Below are 26,928 nucleotides of genomic sequence, written 5' to 3' on the forward strand. Positions count from 1 at the left end.
TGATCCATCTCTCACCTGTGACTCCAAGAAGCAGTAGCATGCACAATGGCCATACCCCAGTAAACTGTTTTGGCAGACAGGCTAAATCAGGTTAAGGGTAACCAAAGATCTTATACTTTAGTCCTAGACTCTTTGATCCAGTGACACTCTGGGCCTACTGGCTACTCCATCAAAAAATAAAAAAATAAAAAGACCCTCCATCTCTCTACTCTGGGCACTTTCTATAGCTGTCCCTCATGCCTGGAACGCTCTCCCCTTCCTCCACTCTGATTTTGTTTATATTCCAACTAATCCCATCTTTTACTTGACATCTTCCCCAGTCCCCTTAATTCCAGTGCTTTCCCTTTGTTGATTATTTCCTATTTATCTTGTATATAGTTTGATATATATATATTTGCTTGCAGATTGGTTCCCCCATTAGACTGTAAATATAAACTGCAAACTTATGGGCAAGTCTTTTGTCTCTTTTTGTATTACTAGCACACTGCCTGGCACATAGCAGGTTCTTAATGAATGTTTAATTGATCGATTCACTGAATAAATCCATGATTCTCCTATTACCTCTAGGGTCAGATACACACTGTCCCAAAATTCACTCCCTCTTTGCCACTGCCTCCTAGCATCTTTTGTTTCCTTTAAAATCTGGCACAAACACTACCTTTATTTACATGAGGTCTTTGTTGACCTCACCAGCTGCTAGTGCTTCCTTGTACCAAATTATATGGTATGATATATCTATATCTGTATCTATACTGATATCTATATCCATACACATATAGATGGACATATGTCCATGTCTCCCCCATAGAATATAGGTTCCTTGAGATCGGGGGGAGGGTGGGTTGTTTCATTTTCATCTTGGTCTCCCTGACACCTAACATAGTACTTTGTATATAATAAGTATTTTCTAGCACTTGGTGATTATGGAGGAAGTCTGGTTTTACAGAAACACTTGATCTTTGAGAAGCTACTTGTATCTCAGTTCTATCGATATATTAAGTTCAAGGATCAGACACATTGTACACAAGCCACATCATCTTTACTCCCTGAAGATATGACCTTCATAGCTAGCATTTAATATTTATTATGCCCTGAGCTTTTATATCAGGATGATATAATATCTATTTGAATAACATTTGTCTTTTAGCAAAATCACAGCTAAAGTCATTGTCTATTATGTTAGCCAACATTTTGTATATAAACTCTCACATGATAAACAATTGCTCTTTGAATGCAGTGTTAAGGAAATAAGTTCTCTTTAGATCAGTAGGTAATGCAACAGAATTTAATTTAAGAGAAAATAACTATGCAACCCATTGTGTTTTCCTTTTTGTTTTAGCTACATGGAAACTCAGAACTAAGTCTATTAGTCTATTACTTAGCCCTTTTTACCTTGATTTTCATTATTTTAAATTGCCCTGTAAGATACTGCTTTTAATTTTATATGCCATCTCACAGAGAGAATAAATCCTAAATATTTAATAATGTGTGTGTGTATTCAAGAGTCAGTCTTTCTACTTTTAACATAAACTCAAAATATACTGTCACTTAAACACCAACTAGCATCTCATAAAGAACTGAGACATGGTGCCCTTTTAAAGTGTCTGCAGGTACATCAAAAATGTTTCATGATATCAAAACCTTGTTAATATATGAGAGCCTGCCACTACAGTGTTCAGAAAAGGACATAGTTATTGCCTGGTAGTTTATTTAAGATAAAGTTATTTCTTTTTCCCTACTCCTATTTCTCCACAAAAGTAAAGGTAAGGTCCCCATTAATGCAAATAATAAATCCCCTGAAGTGGTATGTTTATTCCAATTTGCAGCACTATATATTTCCATGTTGGGCTGGGGCCAATGACCATTTTTTACATAATTATAACTTCAAATGATAATAACTTGAATATGACCTCTTCCAGGGATTCATCATTTGCACTAGTCAGGACCTCACTGTATGTTAAAGTTACTTCAACATTTTGTCAACAACCAAGAAATGCCAACCAAGAAATACGAACCAAGAAAAAAGTATTGAAAAACAATACTTTCTAAGAGGTAAGTCCAATTTTAGGAATATCTGACACAACATATCAACTCTTTCCAAATTCTTGTAATACATTCACTAGATTAGTAACTCCCCTTAAGGATCTTACTACTAAAAGAATAGAAATTTATGAATCATATTAAAGGATTTCTAATAACAGAAGTCATATGTACTCTTGGGGTTTTAAAAAAAGAAGTTTCATGTTGTTCCATTTCATCACTGCAACAGTATTGTGAAGTAGGTAATACAAATGTTACTACTACTATTTAAATTATGAGAACACTGAGGCTTAGAGAATTTAAGTGACTTGTCTAAAGACACACAGCCAGAAAGTGTGAAAGTTTGCCTCTAGTTAAACAAAATTCATTATAGGCACTAAGAACCAAAGCAGGAATAGCAAAGACTAATTTCTGGACAAAGAAAATAGTTTCCTCATCTACAAAGGAAACTTTCAGAGGAAAGGAATAAAGTTTTCTTGAAAGAAAATAAAATATTATCCTCCACTATAGAACATTCTACAGGTTGATATTTATCTCTTTCCTTGTGGAGAGAGGAGAGAGTGATGTGGATCAATGACTTTATTGATATAGGAACTACCAGTAGGGAAAATCAATGTAGAATGACATTTTTCTTTATAATTCATAATTTTGGAGAGGGGTGGGATAGGAAGGAAGGCACCGTGAGAGTTAAGTGACTTATGTATGCCCATTTAGCTAGTAGCCAAAGGCATAATGGAATCTCTGATCTTTCTGAGACCATGACTGGCCCTCTATCCACAATACCACATTTCTGTCAATGATAGATGCTGCACTGGATTAGGGTTTAGGAAGTTAAGTTTCAAGTCTTGGTTTTGCCCCTGATTTACCATGTGACCTGGGACAATCACTCAGATTTTTTTGGACCTCAGTTTCTGCATCTGTAAAATGAGAGGACAGGATTACTTGACTACTATTTTGTGTCTGTTTTTTCTGTCTTCTATCTGTCCCTGATAAATCACAAGTTTCTGACATTTAAACCTGGCCACAAGGTCTTGTGAAGTATAGCCTTCATATTAGAAAAGACAGTATAAAAACTGCTGAGAGGACAGACCAAAAATAAGTAAGAGAGATAGGAAGACAGCATCCAGATGTCCGTGATAAGCTTTTTTGTTGTTGTTCTGTTGTTTCAGTCATGACCAACTCTCTTTGACCCCACTTGGGGTTTTCTTGGGGTGGAGTGCCTTGTCATTTCCTTCTCCACCTCATTTTATAGATAAGGAAATCGGAGGCAAACAGGGTTAAGTGACTTGCCCAGGGTCACAGTAATTAAGTATCTGAGGCCACATTTGAACACAAAAGATGAGTCTCCTTGACTCCAGGCCTGGTACTCTATGCATTGTGCCACCTCGCTGCCTAGTTAGCAAATCCAAAAGACCTACACTGAAGGTTACTGAAAGAATGGTGAATGTGATTGCTGAACTACTGTCAAGGCAGGGACTGTCTTAATTGTATCTACATTCCCAGCATGTAGTACAGGGCTTGGCACACAGTAAACAAGTAATACATGTTTTTTTCATTCACTCATTCAATTATTCATCTTGAAGAATGGAAGATAAAAAAAATCCTGATTTTCAGAAAATGGAAAAGGATAGTGTTTACAAATTATAGGTCAGTGAGTTTGACTAGTAATTCTGGCAGTATTCTAAACCATATCTACTCTCATTCTCCGCATTTTGTTGATGGAGTTCAGACTATTTCAGGACAATGGCTACCCTCTACTCTTTTATATTTAATTTTCCACAGACTAAGGCACATGTTGATAAGATAATTGCCTTTTGTAGTTGAATGAAAGCATTATGATAGACACTCATCTTCTGTAGATTCAGTGAAATCTCTTGATACAGCTCACATGGGGTAAGGGGATAAGTACCTCATTCAGTTCCCATATGATTTTGATTTCTTCTGATATATATATCTCAATATATTTTGAAAGAATTTCATTCCATGCAATTTGGAGATGATGAATATTTTGGACCACAACATCCATGAAAATTTTTTAAAATTTTTTGTGCATTGTTGGTATACTAGGTGATTATAGGCAACAGTTCAGTCACGGTGAATGCTGCAGTTGCGGGACAGTTAAAGTTACAAAGTTTTCAAGTATATTCTGAAGTCTGTATATGTAGCAGAGGAATTAGTCACCTGTCTCCCTCTGAATGACACTGAGTTTCTGATGTATAACTCCAGCCACTACATCACAGCTTGCTAAATATTCAGTAGATGTTAATTTTTTGTATCCTACAGTGATGTGCTACACAATTTCTACCATTTCTTTGCATAATCTCCATTAAGTTCCTTAAAGATCGTCTTTCTGTAACTTCTGGCTGCAATGACATTCTCATTTTGACCCTTTCTTTGTTGCAAACATATCCACATAGCTTAACCATTTGGCTGATGCAACATCTTAATAACTGAATTCACGTGGATTTCACCCAGAAAGGGAATGGCAACACCATTTTAGATCTTGGTCATTTCAAAAGCACAATCAAAAGATGGTTTTGACCTTTCGGTTATATTTGACAAATCTGGTGATATATGTATATGCATGTGTGTGTATATAAATAGATATAATGTACATATCTATATGTATATGGATTATTACTTGGTGAGGTGAGGTCTACTTGTTCCAAAAGTAATTCTGTAGCTTTTTTTAACCCATTTATCAGTTGCTCTGAGAATGTTTATCAATCCTCTTTCTCCTTTTTACAAGAACTGCTCATTTTTCTATAGCTACCTTAGGGCGAAGGGCCCTATGTTCCTTTAACATTGTACATATTTTTTGTTAGGTTATTTAACAGCTAACATTTATTTATATAATACTATATATGTATATGGGTTTATATATATTATAGATAAGATGTGTATAGTGCTGTAAAGTTTACAAAGCACTACACACACTATGTCATTTAATCTTCACAATAGCCTTATGCGGTAGGTACTACAAATTTTAGTGAATCACTGCTGAAAGGGATGTGTGGGATGGCTCAGGTCCCTACATAAATCAATTACTCAGAGGCCTCTCAAAGTGATGACAGAAAAGAGATTTATTCGATTCTCGAGAATCTGGACAATCCTACAGCAGTTCACCTGGAGTAGGAAAGCCGAAGACAAAGAAAAGGCAGTGATTTATATAGACTCTAATGCAAGTCCCTCCCCCCCCACTGACCATTATTCTCATTAGCTGAGAATATGATCTTACATTCTAGACACGAAATCTAACCAATCCCTTTTGAAACGAAGACATTGAAGAATTAGGTAAACTTTATCCAATGATTGAGACCCTAATGTACTACATAGTTTTATATCCTTATATGGAATTATTCTGTTCTAAAAATATAGTAACCTTGAACCTCTCAGTCTTACCTCACCCCTGGGAGAAGAATTACAATCTGAGAAGTCTTCACTAAACCTATCCCACTCAGGGACTAGAAGTCACACAACCATGCTAACTAGGCTTGAGCCTTCAATGGTAGATAGCAATTCTTTTATTCCTCTCTGATGAACCTCTTTATCTCACTCAGCACATAGAAGCTAGTCAAAAACCTCCTCTTCTCTCCTCAAATCTCTGACATCATTACTCTCCCCTCCCACTTACTCAGCAGAGGCTCTTGCTTTCTACTTAGTCAAGAAAATCAAGAACATCCACCATCAAGTTCCCTCTCATTGGTTACCATAATACCCCAGAACTTTCCCCACCCCACCCCCACAACAAAAAGCTATCACTATGCTGGCTTTTCGTTTGCTCCATTTTCTGATGGGAAAAGAGAGTTCTCCTGGCCAATCCCAGCCCCTCCATGAATAAATCCCATCGCCTCCTGACTGCCTGAGTCCTCTTCCCCCTACTCACACCTCTTTAGACATCACTCACTTCATTTCCTACTCAGCTGAGCTCCTTTCGGGCTTCTTTTGACTTCTCCAGCAGGCTCTACTCCCAACTCCCACCCCCTTCTCTGTACCACTGCCCAACTGTTTTGTGTGTGTTCTCTTCCTCCATTAAGCATCTTGAGGCAGGGACTATCTTTCTTCTTCATATTTGTATCCTCAGGACTTAGCACGATATATGGCATATGGTCAACAATTAATAACTGTTTATTGACTATTATTTATTTATTAACACAATAGCTGCCCTAGTTCAGACCATTATCAGTTTTGGCCCCTGGACTACTTACTGCAGTCTCCTAATTGGTCTCCCTGCATCCAGGCTCTCACTTCTTCAGTCCATCCTCCACAGACCTGCCAAACAGATACTAATCATAGTTTTGATCAAGTAATTCCCCTGCCCAGGGAGCTTCAGTAATTTCCTGTTGTCACTTCTATGTGATATTTAAAGTCACTTCTGATTCTAGCCAATCTTTCCAAGGCGACTTCACATTACTCCCCATCACATGCTCTATGTTCCAACTGAACTGGTCTACTGACTGCTCTCCATACACAATATTCCACTTCTGCCTTCTTTGCTTCCAGGCCTTGGCACAGGCTGGAATCCTTTCCTCTGTCTCTGCCTCTTAGAATCCTTAGCTTCAAGACTCAGTTTAAGTTCCACTTCCTACAAGAGGCTATTTTTTGTCAGATAGGCTTCTAAACACTGGTACTGATGACAAAGAATGAGTCCCTTCCTCCCCATTTTCTTGGGAACTGAAATCAACCAGAATATTCCTTAAATTCAGATTTCTAAGAAAAAGGTAGTAAAAATTACAGAGAAATTTCAGGTACTTTGAGCCTTCATTTTTTAAGGCTAGTTATTTATTCAGACAAAACTGGTTGCAAGTATTTTCAAATCACATTTCTCATTACATTGACTTTTCAAAAGTGATTTAGCAAAGATTTAGATTTCTCAATTACACATATATGTGCATAAAATATGTGTGTGTATATCTGTAAATAAAGAAAATACAAAAAGGAAGGCCTTACTATTTTCATAGGTCACCTAAAAAAGTACATTTTAATGTGTGAAATGATGTACAACACAACCTATTTATTTGAAGTGTGATGAAGTTTTATGTTTTTACAGTTAAGTTACAATGAATATTAAGTCATTTTGATACAACACTGCATCATAATTCACTTTTTGTCCCCAAGGACTTCTAATAGATATCACCAATCATATTTTTCCCCAGCAAATGGTTTTAGCAATCTTATCATATAGTTAAGCACACAACATAAAGATTTCAAGGCTTAAACTCGTAATTAATTTTTCATGACATGTTCAAACATTTTTATTGACTCAGGTCTATATTTCAAAGACAAGAGAATATACAACACCTGTTCCTTACAAATGTTTAAAGTTTTTCAATCATCTAATGACAGCTACTTAAGGGTCTAAACTATCAAAGATAAAGAATGACTTTTATATGTTGTACAATACTGCGAACAAGTCAAAATTTTACTTATCAGGAAAAAGCACTTCTTAATGAAACCAACATTCTGTAAACATAAGCAAATATGGTATATTGTTTGTTTTACCTTTTAGTTCATGATGGATTGTCCATAGTACAGTAATACTAAAAGGTTATGTATCTGTTGCAATATCCAGACTCCTTAACAAAGGTGAGCTATTGTATAACTAGCATTAACCCTTTCACATTATTGCTATTCATTAACGTTGAAGCTTAGACGCATTGTGGAATTCGTTCTCAGACCATCTGTCAAGAGTTTCAAGGTTCTAAGTAATTCATTAAATTAAGAGACTCAGGAAATAATCTGTTTTACAGACAGGGTTTTTAATTAGATGACATCAAATATTTTATTATTATTATAACAAATATAAGAACATAGGTATAAGAACCCAGTATGTATAAGAACATAGTGTATAGAATGATGCTTGTCCTATAGTCATATGCCTTTCTTTACACAATAGGTAGCTTCCTTACAAGTCAAGTGCAAGTGAAAGAGGAAGGGGAAGGGGAGGGAAATCATATTTTAAATATATTAAAGAAGACCATTACAAAAGTCCTACTCCCAGCATTTCTTCATGGCATACAGGTGACCAGGGATTCTTGAACACTATACCAGAGGAGTACAAGCTCTAAAAGATTATACCCAGCTAGAAAGATACAAATACATCTCCAGGAACAATCTACATGTCACTTTCTGAGAACCTTCTAACTAAAAATAGGGAAGCTCATAATAAATGAGTTAGCCACTGCCATGAATTCTTTGTCCATGGGAACCCAACACACAACAAGATGGTCCTCAGTACTGTAGTTCTGAGATGACAGTAAGAGTGGTGGGAAAAAGGGCACAGGTTGCTAAAAATCCTAATTTTTATACTGAATAATATAAACATTGGAGAGGCAGTATGGCCTAGGGAATAGAAAGCTGATCTCAGAGCCAGGAACAACTGGGTTCAAATTCCACCTCTGGCAGTGGCTCTGAATAATTCTCTAACAGTCTAAGATGGAAAGAAGGTGCCAACTTGCATTGGTAGGAGTGTCCTCATCTGGCCCTATCCCCTGCAAACATTTAACTCAGCTGGTATACTGGATTGACATTCTCACTTTAAGTGAAATCAGAAGTAGAGAGAAAATATAGCTAAATGCTAGGATAGTTAACAGGATCTCCTTGAAAAGATAAATACAGGAGTTAGCAGAGTTAGTTTCCTAACAAAATCGCAGACTCAACTCAGGTGCTGCCTGCTCTGAAAAGATTTTCCTGATACACCCTGCTGTTAGTGCTGCCTCACCCTCCTCAAATTGTCTTGGATCTACTGAACTGTGCATAAGCTATATCCAGCTAGTACAGGGTGGATACTTTTTTGTGTCCTACACCCCCTGGCAGGCTAGGAAAGCCCATGAACTACTATAATGTTGTTAAATGCAATAAATAAAACACAAAGAGCCACAGAAGAAACCAGTGATAGTGAAACACAAGTTATAAAAATATTAAAAGTTCCAATTTCACAGATCCCGTTGGAGCTTGATTAAGAATCCATGATCCATAAGCAAAGAAGAAGGGAAGTTATAACTCTTGGCAGATGATATGATGATATATTTAGAAAATCAAGTAAAAAACCTACTTGAAGTAATAAACAACTTTAGCAAAGTTGCAGAATACAAAATAAACCTACATAAATCATCTGCACTTCTATACATTACTATCAAAGCCCAACAGTATGAGATAGGGAAATCCCATTTAAAGTTACTGTAGACACTAAAAAATATTTGGGAGTCTACCCGCCAAAACAAACCCAGGGACTACATGAACACAACTACAAAACACTTCTCACACAAATAAAGTCTATATAATTGGAAAAGCATCAGCTGCCCTTGGGTAGGCTGGGCTAATATAATAAAATTCTGCCTAAATTAATTTACTTATTCAGTGTCATACCAATCAAAATACCAAAAAATTATTCTACAGAGATAGAAAAAATAATATCAAAATTCATCCGAAAGAACAAAACGTCCAGAATATCAAGGGAATCAATGAATAGAAATGCTAGGGAAGGTGGCCTAGATCTTAAATTGTATTATAAAGCAGCAATCATCAAAACCACATGGTACTGGCTAAGAAATAGAGGAGTAGGTCAGTGAAATAGATTAGGTTCACAAGACACAGTAATCAATGATTACAGCAGCCTACAATTTGGTAAACCCAAGGATCCCAGCTTCTGGGATAAGAACTCACTGTCTGACAAAAACTGCTAGGAAAACTGGAAAATAGCGTGGCAGAAACTGGGCATAGACCAACACCTGACACCATATACCAGAATAAAGTCCAAATGGGTACATGATCTAGGTATGAAAGCTGACATATGAGGGGAGCAAGGAATAGTTTACCGTCAGATTTATGGAGAATGGAGGAAATTATGACCAAACAAAAGATAGAGAACATTCTACAATACAAAATGGATGATTTCGATTACACTAAATTGAAAAGTTTTTGCACAAACAAAGACAATACAACCAAGATTAGGAGAGAACCGGAAAATTGGGAAAGAAATTTTACAACTAGTGTCTGTGATAAAGGCCTCATTTCTAAAACATATAGAGAACTGAGTCAAATGTACAATAATACAAGTCATTCCCCAATTGATAAACGGTCAAAGGATATGAACAAGCAATTCTCAGAGGAAAAATTTAAAGCTATCTATAGTCATATGAAAAAATGTTCTAAATCACTACTGATTAGAGAGATCCAAATCAAAACAACTCTGAGGCACCACATCACACCTCTCAGGTTGGCTAACATGACAAACAGGAAAATGATAAATGTTGGAGAAGTTGTGAAAGAACTGGAACACATTCATTGTTGGTGGAGCTGTGAGCTGATCCAACCATTCTGGAGAGCAATTTGGAGCTATGCCCAAAGGTCTACAAAAATGTGCATACCCTTTGACCCAGCAATACCACTTCTAAGACTGTATCCCCAAGAGATCATAACAATGGGAAAGGGCCCCTCATATACAAAAATATTTATAGCAGCTCTCTTTGTGGTGGCCAAAAATTGGAAATCAAAGGAATGCCCATCAATTGGGGAATGGCTGAATAAATTGTGGTATATGAATATAATGGAATACTATTGTGCTATAAGAAATGATGAACAGGAAAACTTCAGAGAGGCCTGGAAGGACTTATATGAACTGATGCTGAATGAAAGGAGCAGAATCAGGAGAACTTTGTACACAGCAACGACCACAGTGTGTGAGGAATTTTTCTGGTAGACTTAATACTTCATTCAACGCAAGGACTTAAAAAATTCTCAATGGACTCTTGAGGCAAAATGCCTTCCACATCCAGAGAAAGAACTATGGAATTTGATCGCAGAAGAAAGTAGACCACTTTCTTTGTATTATGTTTTGTTTTGTTTTATGATTTCTCTCGTTCATTTTAATTCTTCTATGCAATATGACTAAGGTGAAAATGTATTTAATAGGAATGTGTGTAGAACCTATATAAAATTGTATGCTGTCTCAAGGAGAGAGTGGGGAAGGAGGGGGAGGGAGGGGAAAAAAATCTAAGATATATGGAAGTGATTGTAGAATACTGTAAACAAATAAAATAATTTAATTTTAAAAAATAAATAGAAAAAAAGAAAAAATGCTCTAAATGACTACTGATCAGAGCGATGCAAACTAAAACAACTCTGAGGCACCACATCACACCTCTCAGGTTGGCTAACATGACAAAACAGGAAAATGAGAAATGTTAGAGAAGATGTGGAAAAATTGGAACACATTCATTGTTGGTGGAGCTGTAAGCTGATCCAACCATTATGGACAGCAGTTTGGAACTAATGTGGAAATGTGTTTAATAGGAATATATGAGTAGAACCCATATAAGATTGTGAGCCACCTTGGGGAGGGAGGAGAAAGGGAGTAGGAGAAAATTTAAAACTTATGGAAGTGATTGCTGAAAACTGAAAACAAATAAATTAATAAATTTGGGGAAGAAATTAATAAAATTGTGCTGCCTTCAGTAGAAAAAAAAAAAAAAGGAATCCATGACCCAGTACAAAGAAATCTCCTTGAGGAGCAGGACTGTTTTATTTTTGCCTTTGTAGCCCAAGTTCCAAAAGAGGCCATATCCAAAGTATGCTGAAGCCAGTTCTAACTTAAAGAGCCACCATTAAATTTCAGTTTGAGAATTTAAACCTCAGAAACCTGCTCCTGATCTACTGTTCTGCTGATCATCTAGACCAAAGAGAGTAGCAGTAATGCAGAATAAACTTAAAAGTGTGTGTGTACATATATTTTTTCCTCAGAGAGCTGGAAAAAAATGCCTTTTCCCTGTGGAAAGTTGTTGAACACTTTCCAGTACACCCCTGTATTGCTCTATAAACATTGCTTGAACTAAGCAAGAAGGCTCAGGCAATGAAGCAATGATGGGAGACCTGGGGACTGCAGGCTGCTAATAATAAAAACAACCAGCATTTACATAGAACTTTATGGTTTGTAAAGGGCTTTATAACACTTTGCATATACGCTCATTTGAACCTCATTCCTGGGCAGTATGGTATAATGGATAAAGAGTTAAACTTGGAGGCTTGGTTCAAATCCCATTTCTGATAATAACTAGTTTTGTGAGCATGGGAATTCCTTAATACCTATTCACTATATTATAGACAGGTTTCAATCTGTATTGATGGAAGGCTTCCCACGTTAATAAAATCACCGATCTCTGAGTGTTACTTATTAAGGTACCAGAAGTTCCTAGCACTTCTAGCAGAAATTCTTCGTACAGAATAACTTAATAAATGTTTGTTGAATTGAATGACCAAGTCACTAAGCACTTATTTAGCACCTACAATAGCCCATCCTCTCAAGGAGCTCACAGACTAATGGGGGAGAAAATGTGCAAATAACCATGTACAAACAAGATATGGACAGGATAAATTAGAGATAATCAGTGGAGGGAAGACTGTAGCATCAAAGACCAGGAAAGACTTTTTGTAAAAGGTAGGGTTTTATCTGAGACTTGAAGGAAGCCAGGAAAAGTGGGAGACAAGAGATGAGAAGGAAAAGGGTTTCAGCTATGGAGGACAGCAAGGAAAAATGTAAAGTTCAGAGATGGAATATCATGTGTAAAGCCGGTGGTACAGTGAATAGGATGTTGGGTCTGGAGTCAGTAAAACCTGAGTTCAAATTCATCCTAAGACATTTTGCTAGTGGTGTGACTCACAGAATTGTTGTGAGGCTCAAATGAAATCATAACTGTAAAAGCACTTAGCACAGTGCCTGGCACATAGTAGGTATAATATAAATGCCAATTCCCTTGCCCACCATCCCTCATGTGTAAGGAACAGCAAGGAGGTCAATGTCACTGATCTCAGAAGGAACTAAGATATGAGAGGACTGGAAAGTTGGGAAGGGACCAGGTTACAAACGGTTATTATAAGCCTAACAGGATTTGATATTGGAGATTCTTATGGTGGGAACAAACACAACATAGTCATAATTTTCTAGCCCAAGTTGGAAGAAATTTGAGAATGTTTTATATTCTGACCCAAGTCTATTCCTACATTATATTAGTGACCATTCTGAAAGACATATTGCAACAGCTTTGAAAATAAATATAATTTTACAAGATTTTACCAGCTTTCAAAATAAGTCTAATTTTACAGATCAAAGAAATTTCCAGAACACCATCACCCTGCCTGCCATGCTCCCCTTTCCCTCTTTCCAGAGGAATAAATTCAGTGAAATAGCTATTTTTTCTCCAGTAAAATAAATTTCAAGTTGCCTTAGACACCTACAAGTATTTCCAGTAGTTTTAACTGTTATACTACATTTTCCATCATCCTGCATTAACTTGTCATGCTTCAATGATTTTTAAAAAGTCTAGTGATCTCTTTGTTGATAAATGAATCAGCATATAATCTCGCAGGAGATCAGGAAAAACTGACTCTCTCTCCAACCTCACCAAGAATGACAGGACTTGGAGCTATCAGTGGCCTTACTGGTCTTGTAGTCCACACCTTCCCTTGACAGATGAGGAATCCAACGTTCAATGAGATTAAATGACTTGCCCAAAGACACAAGAGTACTGAGTAACAGAGCCAAGAGGCAAACCCATGTGTTCTCTTTATGGCATAAGGCTTGAACTTGAAATTTCATTGATATAGGCAACTGCTGGATGAGACAATTTCCCCTACCATTAAAGATCAACACCTTTTCTGCAAGTTAAAGTCTTAGAGCCAGTAAGTGTCAGGGTAGAGTTCGAACCTAGGTCTTCCTGGCTCCAAAGTCAACTATTCATCCACTACACCACAGTACATTTTAACCTTCAATTTATAATTGGTACAAAACTTGTCTCATTAGACTTTAAAAATGAACACTGAAGTCACAGGAAGAGGACATTTCCTCTAGTTCCATAATACAGATAGTCCTGGTTACAGTGAGATGCTGCTCAGGATACAATGATGCCAGAAAAGAATAACCATAATGAATGATTGAGATCAGGGAAGAGAAGCATGAGAAACCTTCCTTCCTCATACCGACTCCTCTAAAGCTCTTTGCTCATATAACATAGGAGTGGCATCTGTGAATACAGGTTCTATTATTCCCTTACCCAAAGAAAAAGGCTTAAGATGCAAACACAGTTCCCTCACACATGAAGGGAAACAGATGAGCCACATCAGAAATCAGGAAACAAAATTTTTAAACTGCTTAATGTCACCTGAGATTATAAAGGTAGAAAGAAAAAATGTCTAAGAAGCCTTTTCAGCACCATCTTTATGATTTTTGTAAACACACAGTGTCTCTCAATTTAAGCAGAAGAAGCCCATTAAATTAGCAATATCAAACGTCACAGACACAGATCTGGTTAAAACAAAAATGAAGGCATGGTCCTTCCCACATTCAGCAATACCTTTTTCTTTTCAGTGTAGTATCATTACTTGTCATTGAAATATGTCCTAATCCAAAAGGCCCCAAATTCAACAATGATGAGATAAAGGCCGCTTTTACAGGAGTCTGTGAAAAGAGAAATACAACATGTGCTCAGTGTAACAATAATGAGCAAATAAGAAATTATAACAGTCTGAAAGCATAACAGTAATCGTACCACTTTATTGATAGCTAAATGACATGTGAATATCCTTCACATTCCATTTTCTTTGGATCCTATGCTCAGGTTTCTAACTTATATAGGCAATTAAAAAAAAAAAACCCATGCACACACACACAACCCTCCATTCTCAGACAAAAATTTAGAATGGATACAACTGGTCTAGTAAAATTAATTATGACAGTAGGTTTTTTTAATAGAGCATGTTAACTATTTCCTAATAAACTAAGGCTATATTGATTCATTTGACTAAAAAGTAATAATAAAGTCTTTGACATTCAAAAGTGTCACTGACATTTTATTAAAATGATGGCATTATTATTAAATAAATTACCATCAAAAAAGTAATAATAAGAGAGCACTTAGGAGATATCAGTCTCAGAAACTGTCAAGAATAATTCAATGCAATTCAACAAATATTAATTGATTATCATGTAAGAGTCATTAGGGTAGAAGACTAAATAGGGAAACAAAAATTAAAAACAAAACAGTTCATACCCTTGAGGAAGTTACAATCTGGAGAAATTACATAGGTACATGATTAACTCAACTACAAGTGAGAATAAATTTAAGAACATAGAAGAGGCCAAAGGGTAGTATGAGACATTTGAAGGAATTGGGATCACTTCTGGTCAAGAAGATACAGAAGTCTTCATAGAGGAGGTGCCATCTGGGATGAGTCTCAAAAGACACCCATTTCAACAGGCAGAAATCCATGGGAAGTTCACTTCAAGCATACTTTTCAGGGTGTGAAAATTGCATGCCAGTTAAAAGAAGGCAGGACAAGATCAAGGGAAGGTGAGTCAGATGGTTTGGCTAGAATTTAAATGTGTGAGTAAAGGGGATAAGATACAGATAAGCATATAAAGTTCAGAGGCATAGTAACTTTCTGTCCTGGGAGACAGTCTCAATACCAAGGTCTCTTTGCTACTCTTACCCAATTACTGATCTAGGATTTCCTACTTTCTGCTGCCCTCTCTCCTAATTTTTCTTAGTCAGGCTCTCAAGCAACATTTCCCAAATTAACTTGGCCACGGAACTCTTAGACTTGAAATATATTGATGGGATAGATAAATGCGTTTTATTGGGGTAAGCTCCTTCACTTAACTTGTTGCCATAACTGCTGATCTGGGATACAAAACATTGGGATTGGAGTCCTCCTGATTTGTGACTGCCCTTTTTATTAGCTAAGATGTGCTCAGGATATTTACGCAGCTCAAACTCAGCCTGGTTATTAACCTGGAAGTGGCCCCAGAATTAACCATCTATCCAGCAAGAAAACAATATGTCAAATTCTGCTCTGTCATATGCCTTTAGAGAGATGGGGAAAGAATTAGAAAACTTTCAAGTTTTTAATATGGGAAAAGGGAAAAATGGTAAAATCCCAGAAAATTTCAGTCTCAGACAAGAAAATGGTATAAATTGTTCATCATAACTCAAAAAAGCAGATTCATGTCTGAGAATGAATGTAATTTGGTTTCTGTCATATTTATTTATAGCAACATTTCTCAAATTCTGTAATTCCCAATTTCGTTCTGCAAAACATTGGAGTTCTATAGAGAATGACTAGAAGTCCACTAAGAAAAATTTCATGGAAATTATCTGTGTATCAAAATTATTTCTTATATGGTAATTTTTGTTATAAAAATAGGTTTCATATTCTTTAATTTGCTCCAAAATTTTCCCAATTCCCCTTTAGACCCAGATGTGCTCCATACTCTAATAAAACACATTTATCTATTTCATCAATATATTTTAAATCTAAGAGTTTCATGGCCAAGTTAATTTGGGAAATGCTACTTAAGAGCCTGACTAATGAAAGGGAGAATGAAAAAAGAAGAGGGGTTGGCCAGGGTAATATAATTCATCATTGATGAAAACCCTCTTCAATTAATTCACTGAGGAATGAGTGGAGGAGAGAGAAATTAAAACTGGATAAGGATTAGTGTCCCAAATACTTTCTTCCGTATTAATAAAAGATTCTGCATTTAGTCCTCCTTGGACCAGAGTCAAATGGTGATGTAACTGTTTTGCTCGGATTCCTGTACTTCACCAAAGGTTATCCTGACTAAACATGAAAGTATTAGAAGTTTAATAACACCCTTATACCTAATAAGTGTTAACTTTACTCCACAGAGAAAGAAAGACAGGTGTTCATATAATATTTCTTGTTTACGGATATTCTATAAAGAAGGGTTTATTTTTTATTTGTAAAATTTCTGAAAAATATAAACTACAAAGCTCCCAGAAGGCAAGAGCCTTCTAAATTTGTTTTCCTTTGTTCAGAACCTCAGGTGGTATTATATACATATAAATTTTCAATTTCTACTTCTTTCAAGAAATATAAAAACTTCTCTACATATTCTTAGAGGAAAAACCAAGTAAATGAAGAATGTTTATTATGATGTATAGTTAGTTAAACAACCTATAGGGCTAATTCATCAGTATATCTTGGACAAACACCACAATTAGATAATGAGTTGGTTCCCAAATTAAACTGAAGGACAGTGAGATGGACTGACTTCAGAAAAATTGGAAAGGTTCTTTAATAAGCCCAAAACCAAAAATTTATTTTTACATCAATATTCAAATGATGGTGTCATGTGGTTATGAGTAATGAACAATGTAGTCTCCAAAGAATTAAATGAGTTTCAATCAAAGGGCAATGGAAAGGTGCATGGTCAGTGTGAAAAGACTGCAACACATAAGAAATATGGAATGATGAAAGAAAACTAGAGTAAAGGCTGTCAACAAAAAAAAGTATGGATGAAAAAACATGGAGCAAGTCACATGGAAAGAGAAAGTGATAACTTACAGGAAGTCTGCATGTTCTGTTGGTGTCTTCCAGAAGTCGAGAGAAAGCAAGAAAAGTCCCAGTACATTGGGAAACTTATGAGAAGACACGTAGTACAAGAGTGGCGCAGGATAAGCAAGCACAAAAGGGTTATAATCAGCATCTTTGGAGGGAAAACACAAATAAATGAGATCATGGGTCCATCTGAGTATGGGAAAGCATCATAGAAATGCCAAGTCTTCTTAGATACCAAGCACCCTGCTTTAAAAGTGTCTGACCTTCTTGCAAGAAGTGTCAGCACCAAGGCAGTGGGGCAGTGGCAAGGCAGAGCTAAAACAGCCAAAATAAGGCTGGCACACTTCACGTCTATCAGATTGGTTAACATGGCAGAAAAGGAAGATGGTAAATGTTGAAGAAGATGGAACACTAATACATTATTGGTGGAGTTGTAAACCGACGAAACCATTCTGGAGAGTAATTAGGAACTATGCCTAAAAGGTTATAAAACTCTGCATAATCTCTGATCCAGCAATACCATTACTAGGTCTATACCAAAAAAAGATCATAAAAAAGGGGAAAAGGCCCACATGTACAAAAATATTTATAGCAGCTCTTTTTGTGGCAACAAAGAACTGGAAATTGAGGAGATGCCCCATCAATTGAGGAATGACTGAACAAGTTGTCGTATATGAATGTAAAGGAATACTGTTGTGCTATTAGAAATGGTGAGCAGGCAGACATCAGAAAAACTTGGATTTACATGAACTGATGCTGAGTGATTGAGCAGAACAAGGAGAATATTGTACACACTAACAGCAACACTGTGTGATGATCAACTATGATAGACTCAACTCTTCTCAGAAATACAGTGATCCAAGACAATTCCAAAAGACTCATGATGGAAAGTGCTACCTACATGCAGAGAAAGAACTACAGAGTCTAAATGAAGATCAAAGCATACTATTTTCATTTTGGTTTTTTTCTTTCTTTTGATTTTTCTAATTTGTTCTGATTCTTCTTTCATAACATAACTAATGTGAAAATATGCTTACCATGGCAATATACGTATAACCTACATCAGATTGTTTTCTGTCGTGAAGGGAAGAGAGAAGGGAAAGAGGGAGAAAAATCCAGAATTCAAAATTTTATAAAAATGAATGGTGAAAACTATCTTTACATGTAATTGGAAAAAACAAAATACCATTAAGTGAAAAAACAAAAAAATTAAGGCTGGCAGAGCTGGATGGTCTTCTATTTCTAGCAATTATCTATGTGAGAATTTTATAGTCTTGAGATTATCATTCTAGATCATAAGAGTTTGATGACAAGAAGCCAAACAAAACGAGATTTAGCCAGCCTCCATGTCTCACTGAGGAATCTAAGATCAGAAGAAAAACCCTTACATCTAGGGTTCTGAATGGCCTCTGAATAGTATCCCTTCATGGTCCATGATCTCTCACAGAGACATCTTCTAGTCAATCAAGCAAGAAACACTTATTAAGCACCTATTTATTGCCAGGCACTGTGGAGACAAAGAATCCCAGAGCACAGTTCACCACCTACATGAAGCCTTTGCTGATTTCTTTGCATTTATTCTCTTTATATTCAAACTTATATGTACTGCCCCATTAGAATGTAAGCAATCTCCATGAGAGCAGGGATCATTTCATTTTGTGAAGGTATAACCCCAGCACCTGGCATAGTGCCTGGCAGAGAGTGGATTAATAAATGCTTATTGATTGACTGGATCCATATACCAGATCCAAGTCCATAGCATCCTCTTTATTACAACTATAACCAAACCTCTGAGAGTTTCAGCAGCAAATCCCATCATAAGAGTCAAGCAAAGGCATAAACTACACTGAGAGGAGTACCTAGAGATCCAACGATAAAGGCACAAGTGGTTGTTCAGAGTAAGCAAGAAGTGCAAGACAGGGTAATGCAGATCACAGCAAGTCTGGAATCTAACCCAGGCTCTGACTTCAGTTTCACATGCCACTTTTACAGATCATGGCTTCTTAACAATGATCTCTAGACTGCACATTTCTTGGACCATTCTTCTGTTTCCAATCTTTGCCATTTCCATAGCTGATCTCAACCCAGAACTGAAAGTCTCTTCTGGCTCCTGGTAAAACAATAACAAATATCCTACCTACAAAGTCTGCTCTGGAAGCCAATGTTCCCAGGACTCCAGTTTCCTCTCTCTTTTTTTCTTTCTGGCCTATGTTCCTAGGCCCAACAGGTTGTTCCCTCCACCCTTTATGTTCTACTGTCCCACAGTCTCTATCCAGCTCTCTCTTTGGACTTTTCTTATCTACCTTAAACTCTTCACAAGTCTTCTTAATCCCCATCATGAATCTCCTTGATTTTTTGTTTGACTTTTAAAAAGCATTTAATTCCATAGCATAAAATGCTCCATTTCAGGCTCTCCTCCAACAAAGTATCTTCTGTGTATATATTAAAATCATATAAGATTATTTGGTTGCAATTGAGTTAACTTAGACAGTCCTCTAATCATTAACAAGCAAGACAAGAAACTGGGACATACTCATTAAAGGTGTCTACCACTCTAATGCACAATCCACAAGGAAGAATTCCCTACAGATGATGAGGTTCTCCAGATATTCTGTTTATGATGATATTGTACGGACTGCATCAAGCCTTGAAATACTGCAGAGTTTCGGTAATGAGATCCAAGTTCACTCAGAGAGCTTCACCTAACCAGCCACAAAACAAAAAAGTGGATGAAGACTGTCCAGACTGTCTATGTGATTGGAAAGCCTATTGAAATTATACATCAGTACACATATCTTGACCAAACACTAAAGATATTTGTTCAAACAATGAAATGAGACCAGAATTGAATCAAAAGAAGAGGATGGGCTCAATTACATTTAGGAAAGCCCATAGCATTCTCAATGGCTCCAAGCTTTTTCTCAACTAAAAAAATTCATTTTTTAAAACCTATATTCTTCTAGTAATGTCATATGCCTGTGAATCATGGACTATCCCAGTTTATTCAACTCAAGTACAACAATGATCTGAATGTTACTTGTAGATCTCAAGCCTTCTATACCTTCTGGGCACTCTAGAAAACTATGTTCTCTCATAAGTTGGAAGTGGGAGGGAGGGAAGGAGGGACAGCACAATAGGTCCACGCAAAGTACCAATGCCTTCCAAAAGTTTGAAGCTGGCAGTAGAAGCTGAAATATCCCAGCAGCGCATGCAGAGACCATAGCAACAGACAAAGGCAAAGTAGTCATCAAAAAAAAAAAAATTAAAACAATAACGCAACAAACAAAAATGTTTGTGATACAGACGTAAAAGAGACCGTACATCCCTAAACACTTTCAATAACAAAAGAGAAATAACAAATCAATAAACTGGACATGCAGCTAAAAAAAAAACAAATCAAATAAACATAAAAATAGAAATTCTGAAAAAGAAAGAAGAGATAAACAAAGTTTGCATATAGTCCCCTCTGAGAATTCCAGTTCCTAGAGGGCAGGGACCATATTTTTTAATCCCAGTGTTTAACAAAGTGCCTGACACACAGAAAGCACTTAAATGCTTGTTGAGTGACTTATTGATAAGGCTGGAAAAAAACAACAACAAAAAAAACACTTGGCAAAATTTTTTTAAACTAGTATACAAATTGTCAAAAATGCAAGGGGAGAATTTGCAACAAGTTAGAACAATAAAACTAGTTAGAAACAAAATAGAAAAAACAAGAATAAATTAAAAAGTTAGAAAGAAAGTCAGAAGCAGAAATAAAGTTAGAAATAAAAGTGCTAGAAACTTCTGCTAAATTATACTATATGCCAACAAAGTGATAAATGAAATGGGCAATGTTAACAAAAATATGAAATATCCAAATTATCAGGAAAATAAAAAACTTAATAACCCAAATAGAAAAAAAAATGGACAAGTCGTAAGGGAAACCTCAAAATTTAGATACCTAGTACCACATGAATTTGGAAGTGAATTTTGTCATACATCAAAAAAAATTGACAGAAGTGTTAAATAAATGGTTTGCACAAATAGGGAAAAATGGCATCCTACCAAACTCCTTTCAAGAGACAAATATGGTCCTGGTACCTAAACCAAGGAAAGACAAAGTAAAGGAAAAAACTACAGAGCAGCATCTTTAATGGTAACAGATGAAAAAATATTGAATAAAATATTAGCAAAAAAGCTTAAATAATATAGTAAAAAGATTATATATGATCAGGTTGGAACTGTGCCAAAAATGCAGGGATGGTTCAATATTAGGAAAACTATAAACATAACAGACTATGTTAATCATAAAATAATTTTAAAAATCACGTTATATCAATAAATGTAGAAAAGGCTTTTGACAAAAACTACAGCCATTTATTATATTTTACAAAAGTATGAGAAAGCATATGAATATGAATATGAATAGATGTTTCCTCAATAAGCTAAATAGTATCTAAAATGAAAAGTGAAAATCATTTATAATGGATAAAGATCTGATGTCTTTCCAAATGTCCTATATTTCTTGTTGCCTTTGGACACACAAAACCAACTATCTCAACTCTTCTTAAGAAGATCATGTGAATTATAAATCCACTTTGCTGAAATTTCCTTATTCTAGTTCTATTCATAGTAAGAATTTGAAGACTGATAAAAATTTAGTTTCTTCAATAGTATGCCTCAACAGTGCAACAAAAATTTTACCTTAGAGTACAAACGACCAAATGGAAGTTTATCAACTGTCTAAAAATTGCTCAATTCTTAGTACTCTGTATTCACCTTTTCTAAGACTATCCCACATTGCTTCAAAAGAGGAAGAAAGGTCACACAGGGCTAAGACACAGTTTGTATTTTTCTTTGCTTCATGGGTTGCCACATCCAAAGAATTCGTCACCAAATGTCAGTCTACCAGTAATGAACTACTGTTTTTAGCTAAGTTGGTCTTTGGAAAGCAGACTTGGTCTATTGCTAAGAATACACTAAACGTCTTTCCATATTAGAAAAACTTTCCAGAGCTTCAGCTAAAATTGCCTTCAAGTATACTAAATTACACCCCACCCCACCCCACTCATGCCATGAAGAGGCATTGGAGGAGTATAGTCTACTAAAAGTCAAAATTGCAGAACTCTCAAAGATAAATGAAGGAACGGATGGTGTCCACGAACAGGCTGTAGCACATTACCAGTGCTGAGTTGTACACAAACAATGTAAAAGATATCACCAACGAGATATATAATGGGACAAAGAGATGCGCTGATATGTACACTGGTATCAAATAATATCAAAAGGACAAGACAGCCCCCAGCAAATGGGCTGACACACTGCAGAAGATTTATAGGATAACATTGAGAAAATTCACACAGCTTGAGAAAGCACAGATGGATTGCAAGGTGCAACATCATCAGTAAGGTCACAGATCTTCTAAAGCATAATTACTTAGGATGAATTAATGGATGAATTAACAGTCCTTTTCCACTCTGACCTGGTCAAACCACATTAAAAGAATCAACAGATCATGTCATGCAAGCAACAGCTGAAAAAATTAGAGATAAATTGGAAAATATCCAGAGGAAAGTAACCAGGGAGGTAAAAATACTTGAATCCAGATGTCATATTAGCGTTGGTTGAAGAACTAGGAATATTAAGCCAGAAATAAGAGATAATTTGGAGGGATATGATGGCTGTCTTTAAGCATCTACAAGGTTGTCATGTGGAACACAGATTAGACTTGTTCTATTTTGCCCCAGAAGGCAGAACCAAAAGCAATTGGAAGAAGTTATAAAATGGCAAATTTAAGCTTGTTGTCAGGACTTTTTAATAATCAGTTTTCCAAAGTGGTGGGTACCTCCTCCTTGGCGATCTTCAAAAAGAATCTTAATAACTTATTAGCTATGTTGTAAAGAAAGATTTCATTCAAGTATGGGTGGCACAAATGGCTTCTGTGGTCTCTTCCACCTTCCAAGTTCTATGATTCTGGGAGATGTCAATGATCATGGGATCATTTGGAGGCTTTGGAGGCCATCAAGCTCAATTCCCTCATTTTTACAGTTAAGGAAACTAAAGGCCAAGGAGGGTAAGTGACTTGCCCAAGGTCACATAAGTAGTGTGACAGGTGAGATTGGAAACTGACTCCAGCATCTGTATCTCTCTCACTGTACCACATTGCCTCCTTAAGGTGCTAAAAGTCAGGTGTCGGGACTACATTCAGCATTCTTTCCACTGCTGTCTTAAGTATATAATGGATGTCACAAAGAAAAAGGTGAAAATTGTTCTTACTTATTCCAAGAGGGAAAAACTAGGAGTAACAGACAGAAGGTGAAGAGAGATTGTGGATCAATACAAGAAAAACTTCTTAGCAATCAGAGAGGGGAGCAGATTACTCTTCATCAGAAACTTACAATGGTAGCTGAAGAATCGTATGTCAAGAGATTCCTATCCAGTTATCCCTATCCAGGTATGGGCTAGGCAAAATGATTTAAAAGGTCTCTTGCAACTCAATATTGCATGATTCTGCAATACTTCTTACCTTAGGAAGTCTGAGATGCCTTTACTTTAAACTTTTCAAATACCAAATACCCTATATTTGTATTTTAAACAAACACACTGTTAACCCCTTGTCTGGGGATTTGTGTTAATTCACAATCAATTTTTGTGCAATAGGTATATTTTCATATATGATCCCCACTGCCCATATATTTTGATGAGAAAATGCTATAAAGAACTGACAAATCAAATAGCCACATCATCTTCAATATCACAACTGCCCATATTTTTTCTTTCTTAGAAATTTAAATTATTGCCAAAGTCACGGCATTTTCTTCCAAGTCCTTTCTTGTCATATCAAACTTAATTTTCCAATCCCTATTTAAAAGTTCTAAAAATCAAACCCCTTACAACAAATAATATTCTATAACAAGATTTTAAAGCCTCAGCTACAGACCAACTTCAAGCATTAGCAAACGGAAGATGCCAATACCACAAAAGAATTCTGTTAGTCTCTTGGCCTTTGTTGTAACAAGATTAACCATGTACTTTTGACAAAAAAATAAAATAAAATCCAGCCTTCATTTCCATATTCATCCTTTTCAAACATCTTACTCAGCTTAAATCTTGCTTATTCTCTCTCACTCATGCTATTCATATTCCTTCATAGTCCAGCTCTCTACTAATCCTTTCCATGTGATCTCTGGGATTCTTGTTCCACCATGGGAAAGCTTCCCTTTTTATGCAAAATTTTTATCTTCTTAATTGAAAACTAAGGTTTTAAGCACAGATATACATTTAAGCACAGTGTTATAGTCTCTATAATACTGAAAAACACTGAAAAAGTAACTGATGTGTCCAACATCACACAGCAAACATTTGTCAGAGGTAGCCCCAAACCCAGGTACTGATCAAATCCTGGTTTTGAGGCTATATCCCTATTTAAAGGAGAGTAATTTGACTAAACCTGTACATTAGAAAAATTAATTTGATGGGAGTATACAACACAAACTGGAGGGGAAGTGAAAGAACTCAGAGGAGGAATGTAGAAGTAGGATGAGAACTAGGAAAGGTAGCTATAAATAACCACAGTGGCTAGGGTGTTGAAACTGTAGTCAAGAAGATTCAGGGTCAAGTCAAATCCAGCCTCAGATGCTGCCTAGCTATGTGGCCCTAGGCAAATCATTTAACCACTCTCTGAATCAGTTTCCCCATCCATAAAATGAAGATAATAACAAGACCTAGGTCCCAGGGTTGTTGTAAGGATCAAATATCTGTAAAGTGCTTTGCAAACCTCAAAGTGCTATGTAAAATGTGACCTATCATTATTTCATAAGCCAAAGGGAAAATAAGACCTAAAAGAAGAAAATAGTTAACAGTAAGAAATTCTACAAAGAAATCAAAGAGACTAATGCCTGAGGTGAGGGGGAGGGGGAAGGTAGTTGGTAACTTAAGACATTGGAGACAGCAGTTACAGCAAAGTAATGGAAGAGAGAGAAAACAAATAGCAAGTATCTAAGTAACAAATGGCTGGGGATGAAGGGGAATGATCACAATAAATTACTTTCAGGAAGTCTGGCAGGGAAACAGAAAAAAGAAAGGATAACAGATTGAGAGGTGAAGGGAAGCAGAAGAACCGACAGGAGAGGGAAAGCTTCTAGCTTCAAAAGAAAATAGGAGCAATAGATGGAGCAAGGTTCCATCTGTTGAGACTGAAGACATCAGGAAAAGTGTCAGCGCTAGAGAGAAGGATCACTTCTCTTTCTGAAGAAGAGATGAGTGGAACCGAGAAATTCAGAGAACTCTCGTGTCAGATGGCCTCAGAAAGTGACCTGAGTCAATAATGTCCCAAGCAAGGGTAGTAGACATAAAACAATATGGTAGCAGTGATGGCCTCTATGATCCCTTCCACCTCTATCCTATGATCCTACCAAGGATGGCTCTCACTAAATTCTTAAAGTTGGTACAATCCATCTTTTGGAGAGGACCATCAGAAGAAACACTAGTGCCGAACAAGACAAAACAGAGACCAGGCATCTTATGCAAAGGCAGAACCATATTGTATGTGTTGTGCCTGAGAAAACAAAGAATGCAACTAGGGATAAATTGTAATAGTCAATATATATTGAAAGCACTACAGGTTCCCAAGCCCTAAAGATACATTGGTCTCATATATCATCCACACAACTTTGGCAAGTTCTCCTTTCAAACATTAAGTAATTAAAGTTATAATTCTACTGGGATTGGTCTTCCTTTCCTCTATTCCAAAAGCAAATAGATCAAGAAGCAATTCTAAACAGAATGCTGAGGTCTCACTCTCACAGATGCTCAATTACTCACACATATCTGAAAAATAGCCAAATACCAGGCACACTACTTGATTTTTTAAAATTTAATGGCCTGTTAGCAATAACACATGGAATCCAGCTAACTCTGTTGCTGATGGGGAAAAAAGGATCCCCATAAAAAGTACTCTGGAAATTTTTGCATTGAAACTCATTTTTTAGAAGGCAGCCAAAAAAAAGAAAAGAAAAAGCATACACATATACATGTGCACTTACATATTCTTTTCACTATAGTGACAAAAAATAAAAAATTCAATTTGCAAAGAGCCTTTTGAAACAGCTGCTTGACTTCATGGCCAAGCTATTTGGTTTGTAAGACTTGATATTCAAGCCAAGGATAAATACCAAATCACATGACCCACTTGTGGAAAAGGCATGGAAAAATCTCTGTGTTTGGAGTTTATGTTGGCTGTGCAAATGAATGTACTTAGTCATTACTCAACATCACCACTTACAAAGAAAGCAATTGTTTCCTTCAACTGCACATCATCTCTTTCAGTCTAACTGAAAACAAATTTGCCAAAGTAGTGAATCTAACACTGCCTACTAGAAAAACAATAACCTTTACCGCACACAACATTAAACTCAACCCAATTTTTTTTAATGTAGGCTAAGTATCTTTTCACTTAAAATGTTATTTTTAACAATGTTTATTGAATTTAGTGAGCATAGGAAAACATATCCATTCCCTGTGGGTAAGAATAGCACAGAACTATTTGGAATA

General features: G+C 36.3%; 1 protein-coding gene across 4 annotated transcripts in view; it reads right to left on the bottom strand.

Moving 5' to 3' along the window:
• The window catches only part of DISP1 (dispatched RND transporter family member 1), a 265,708-nt gene that overhangs the window by 196,818 nt on the left and 41,962 nt on the right, over window positions 1-26,928 (bottom strand). For 3 of the 4 annotated variants that reach the window (XM_072647749.1, XM_072647746.1, XM_072647747.1), the window contains exon 4: window positions 14,388-14,491. The gene's annotated coding sequence lies outside the window, so the exon portion shown is untranslated. Of the gene's footprint in view, window positions 1-6,248; window positions 6,313-14,387; window positions 14,492-26,928 lie in introns of all 4 variants that reach the window. The other variant, XM_072647748.1, reaches the window with a different exon arrangement.

Source organism: Notamacropus eugenii, chromosome 2, assembly GCF_028372415.1.
Source record: "Notamacropus eugenii isolate mMacEug1 chromosome 2, mMacEug1.pri_v2, whole genome shotgun sequence".
Classification (NCBI taxonomy): domain Eukaryota; kingdom Metazoa; phylum Chordata; class Mammalia; order Diprotodontia; family Macropodidae; genus Notamacropus; species Notamacropus eugenii.